This window comes from Martes martes (assembly GCF_963455335.1).
Source record: "Martes martes genome assembly, chromosome: 15".
Lineage (NCBI taxonomy): Eukaryota > Metazoa > Chordata > Mammalia > Carnivora > Mustelidae > Martes > Martes martes.
In genome coordinates, this window is record NC_137903.1 from 9,214,638 (window position 1) to 9,220,503 (window position 5,866).

Below are 5,866 nucleotides of genomic sequence, written 5' to 3' on the forward strand. Positions count from 1 at the left end.
TTTGGGGCGGCGGGGAGGGGCGGGGCCTGCGGGAGAAGAGAGGCCGGCCCGGGAGTGGCTGGGCTGGCAGCGAGGGGCGGGGCCGCGGAGAGACCCGGCGAGGGGCAGGGCCCTGGGGGGGGCGGGGGGGGCCGAGGGAAGGGGCGGGGCTCGGGGAGGGGCGGGGCCGCGGAGAGACCCCCCCTGGCAGGGGGCGTGGCCCTCAGGGCGGGGGCCGCGGGACGGGGCGTGGCCCTCAGGGCGGGGGCCGCGGGACGGGGCGTGGCCCTCAGGGCGGGGGCCGCGGGCGCGGGGCGGGGCCGGGCTGCGGGGAGGCAGGGGGAATGCATGCCCGTCACCCCGGGGCGTACCCCAGCTTAAAGGGCTCCAGGTGATCAGGTGAGGGGCAGGATGTGGGAGACTTGGTGGCAGTAGGCTCCTAGGTGGTCCGGGTCAGTCCCTCGCTTAGCCAGAAGAATGGGGCTACCCACCAGGGTCATGCACACACAAACTCACACACACACACACACACACACACACACACACACACACACAACGAGAACCACGTGAGGAGATGCACAGGTGAATAAGCTTGATGGTGGTGATTATTTCACAGTCTATTCCTCTATCAAAACACCAGGTCGTACACCCTAAATACATACAGCTTTTGTCAATTATACCTCAATAAAGATAAGAAGGGGGGAAAAAGTTCTAGAGAGAACCCGGAGCATGTTAAGTCCTTGACTGTAGCACTGTTTGTGTCTGCTCTCCTCCACGTCCCCATCGGAAGTGGGTGCTGACACTTCTGTTTCCAGTGATGATGGAGTAACGGACCAGATTTATCTTCTTGTCTCAAACAACGAGAAAACTGGGCTAAACATAGGAAACAATAATTTACACATACAGGACAACAGGTAACATAGGATAGTGGTCCTAAGTGAGCGCTTCAACTTTCCCAGCTGTCTGCCGAGAAGGAGCGTCCAGGTCACAGGGCAGGGAGAAGGAACCCAAGTAGAGCCCAGCCGTCTTCCTGAACAAGGAGACAGAATTTCCAGTTTGAGAATGTGAAGGGGGCTAAAAAGGAAGGAGCTATACAAAACGCTTTGGAGATCAGCAGACTGCCCTTGGTTTGAGGGCTGAGTACTGATCTGTAGTTAGGGGAGGAGACAACTCAAGCCCAAGGGGAACACCTGCCAGAAAGGAATAAACAGGAACATCCCTTGAGCTCATATGGGACTGGGGATTGTGTTCCCACCAGCCAGAATAGAAAGACCTTATTAGAGAGGGCATTGTGTAGGGTCCTCAGAAGGATATTTTCTCAATAGTGGGGTCACATTAGCCCTGGGCTAGTGGCTGCTTTGGGTCTGCTGTAACAATGCTTATCCGTCAGTCTCGGAAGGACCTAATCAAGTCCAACTAACTCATCTGGCCCCAGAACAAAACCCCCAAATATTGAAAGGAATACAACAATGTCTAGCACCTAAAAAAGTGTCATCCAGAATGTCCAGAGCCAACCAAAAATCATCATACATGTGAACAAACAGGAGAGAAATCAATCAAAAGAAAGACCCACACAGATGACAGTTAACACACAAGGATGTAAAAAAAAAAAAAAAGTTATTATAAAAGCACTCAATATGGTTACGAAGGTAGAGGGGAAAAAATAAACATGATGAAGAGGGAAAGATATATAGAAGACCCGCATCAAACTTCTGGAGATGAAAAACATAATATCTGACATTTAAAAACATACCAAATGGGATTATGCAGAGGAAAAGACTAATGGGTTTGAAGACATAGCAGTAGACATTCTCCAAAGTGAAACACAAGGAGAGAAAAAAAAAAAAACTGGAAAACACAATAAACAGAGCATTTCTGGGCTGTGGGGCACTATCTAGTGACCTAACATCCATGTAACTGGAATTTCAGAAGTGGGGGCATTGGGAGGTGAAAAGAAAAAACATTCGAAGAAATAATGGTCAACATTTTTCCAATTTTCATGAAAACTATACATTTAGCAATCCAAGAAGTCTGATGTACTTCAAGCAGAAGAAACATTAGCTACAGCCAAGCACGTCCTATTTGAAATACTAGGAACCTGTGATGAATAGAAATCTCAAACAGATGCAAAGGAGTGTGTGCCTTCTGGAGAACTATGTAACTTTCACAGCCTGATGTCTGCAAGTTTGGGAGCACAAGATTTGTTTTATTTTAACAAACACTTTTTTTTTCCAGCCAGGCTCCCTGTGGTTTCGTCAGGAACACTCTCCAAAAACATACAAGGCATTTACTCTGTTTGCTTCTATCTAGTCCGTGTGTCGGGAGCCTTACCCAGAGGTCTTTTCCAGACAGAGTCCTTAACCTGCTTCATGACTGGCTTCCTTGCCCCTAAGCTTCTCTTCCTCAGTTTACCAGCACCTGCCGTGAAACCGCCTGAAACAACTGGGCAGGACTGGAATGAGATCTTTGTTGGCCCGAGGTGTCTTCGGGAGAGGCCCCGGAGACAAGGCGGACGAGTCTTGTCTGTTGCTGGTTATGCTCTTGCAGCAGTTGGCTCTTCAGTATCTCCAGGGTCCCCAGTTCTGGACTCTTCGTTCCCTTCTTCTGCTTCAAAACCAGCAACCTGACCTGAGCTCCTTTCTTGCTAGTAATACCTAGCTAAAAACAGCAAGAGGCAGCCACCTCATACCTTCTGGCTCATTCCAAACACCTACTCTAGATGTACCGCCCACAGTACGAACTGGATCTGCCTATCAAGTCGCCACAAAAACGGTTCTACCAACGTTTTACCTAAGCAACCGTGGATACTCCAGCTTTTCAGCTGGTGATATCACTTCCTAACCTTTTGCTAGGCATCTACTAAACCAATGCCTGTGTTTTCCGTGTTTATCTTATTTTTTAAAGATTTATTTATTTTAGGGGAACCTGGGTGGCTCAGTAGATTAAGTGTCTGCCATCAGCTCAGGTCGTGATCCCAGGGTCCTGGGATCGAGTCCCACATTGGGCTCCTTGCTCAGCAGGGAGTCTGCTTCTCCCTCTGCCTGCCGCTCCCTCTGCTTATACCCCTTCTCTCTCTGATAAATGAATAAGTAAATCTTTTTAAAATAAATTTATTATTTTAGAGAGAGAGCATGAGAGCCTAGGCAGGTGGAAAGGAAAAAGGGAGAGGGAGAATCCTCGAGCAGACTCCCCGCTGAGCACCCCGAAGCTGGGCTTGATCCCAGTGATGTGGGAAACGAAGGCAGATGAAAAATTGCTAAATTTCCTTACTACCTATAGCCCATTGACAAGTCCTTGAAACAGGCAATGTGACATTTCTCTAGGGACTCAACTGCCTCGATGTTGACACTTTGCTAAGGGCAAAAGGCAGTCTTAGCTTTGACCACCCCCCACTCCAGGATCCCGGAAGTCTACTTTAACACACAAAAATTCCTTTGGAAATTTCCTTTATCTCTACCCCCCCAAGATATGTGTTGGCAATCATCCCCCAAGCATGTGGTCCACCGATATACATCTGAAGGGTCTCGTGATGAAGGTTTTACTTGACGGTAATAAATGACCTTTTCCCAACAATAGCTAGCCCCCTCAGGGCCTTGGAAACCTTGCTTCCACAATTCTTTAGAGACTTACATTATCCCTAACCTCTTCCCAACTTGAAAGTATGTAATGAGCCACTTCTCATGATCCCATGATCAGAAAGATCTCATGATCTTTCTGCCCACGGGTCCTGTCCCCGTGCTTTAATAAAATCATCTTTTTGTACCAAAGATGTCTCAAGAGTTCTTTCTTGGCCATCCGCTTCAAACCTTAACATTCTTTCCTACATCACCAGGACCCTGAGATCATGACCTGAGCTGAAACCAAGAGCTGACTGCTTCAGCAACTGAGCCATCCAGGCACTCTTTAGGTGTTTGTTTGTTTTTTAAAAGATTTTATTGATTTAGTTGAGAGAGAGAAAGAGAGAGCTGAGAGAGAGATCACAAGCAGGAGGTAAGGGTAGAGGAAGAAGCAGACTTCCCACCAAGCAGAGAGCCCAGTGCAATGCGAGGCTCGATCCCAGGACCCTGGGATCACGACCTGAGCTGAAGGCAGATGCTCAACCGACTGAGCCCCCCAGGCACCCTAGGTGTTTATTTTAAATAGCATTCCACTTCAAGATACCAATTTCTGTGCACCCAAAACCATAAGATACCTAGGAATAAATCTAACCAAAGAGGCAAAGAATCTATACTCAGAAAACTATAAAGTACTCATGAAAGAAATTGAGGAAGACACAAAGAAATGGAAAAATGTTCCATGCTCATGGATTGGAAGAACAAATATTGTGAAAATGTCTATTCTACCTAAAGCAATCTACGCATTTAATGCAATCCCTATCAAAATCCCATCCATTTTTTCAAAGAAATAGAACAAATAATCCTAAAATTTATATGGAACCAGAAAAGACCTTGAATAGCCAAAGGAATATTGAAAAAGAAAGCCTAAGTCAGTGGCATCACAATTCCAGACTTCAAGCTCTATTACAAAGCTGTCATCATCAAGACAGTATGGTACTGGCATAAAAACAGACATATAGATCAATCGAACGGAATAGAGAGCCCAGAAATAGACCCTCAACTCTATGGTCAACTAATCTTTGACAAAGGAGGAAGGAATGTCCAATGGAAAAAAGACAGCCTCTTCAACAAATGGTGCTGGGAAAATTGGACAGCCACATGCAGAAAAATGAAACTGGACTATTTCCTTACACCACACACGAAAATAGACTCAAAATGGATGAAGGACCTCAATGTGAGAAAGGAATCCATCAAAATCCTTGAGGAGAATGCAGGCAGCAACCTCTTTGACCTCAACCGCAGCAAATTCTTCCTAGGAACATCGCCAAAGGCAACAGAAGCAAGGGCAAAAATGAACTATTGGGATTTCATCAAGATCAAAAGCTTTTGCACAGCAAGGAAACAGTTAACAAAACCAAAAGACAACTGACAGAATGGGAGAAGATATTTGCAAACGACATATCAGATAAAGGGCTAGTATCCAAAATCTATTAAGAGCTTATCAAACTCAACACCCAGAGAACAAATAATCCAATCAAGAAATGGGCAGAGGACATGAACAGACATTTCTGCAAAGAAGACATCCAGATGGCCAACAGACACATGAAAAAATGCTCCACCTCACTCGGCATCAGGGAAATACAAATCAAAACCACAATGAGATACCACCTCACACCAGTCAGAATGGCTAAAATGAACAAGTCAAGAAATGACAGATGCTGGCGAGGATGCGGAGAGAGGGGAACCCTCCTACACTGTTGGTGGGAATGCAAGCTGGTGCAGCTACTCTGGAAAACAGTGTGGAGGTTCCTCAAAAAACTGAAAATAGAGCTACCCTATGACCCAGCGATTGCACTACTGGGTATATATCCTAAAGCTACAAACGTGGTGCTCCGAAGGGGCACGTGCACCCGAATATTTATAGCAGCAATGTCCACAATAGCCAAACTATGGAAAGAACCTAGATGTCCATCAACAGATGAATGGATAAAGAAGTGGTATATATACACAATGGAATACTATGCAGCCATCAAAAGACATGAAATCTTGCCATTTGCGACGACATGGATGGAACTAGAGGGTATTATGCTTAGCGAAATAAGTCAATCGGAGAAAGACAACTATCATATGATCTCTTTGATATGAGGAAGTGGAGATGCAATGTGAGGGGGTTGGGGGGAGGTAGGAAAAGAAAAAGTGAAAGAAGTTGGGATCGGGAGGGAGACAAACCATAAAAGACTGAATCTCAAAAAACAGACTGAGGGTTGCGGGGGGGAAGGGGGACGGGAGAGGGTGGTGGGGAAATGGACATTGGGGAGGGTATGGGCTAT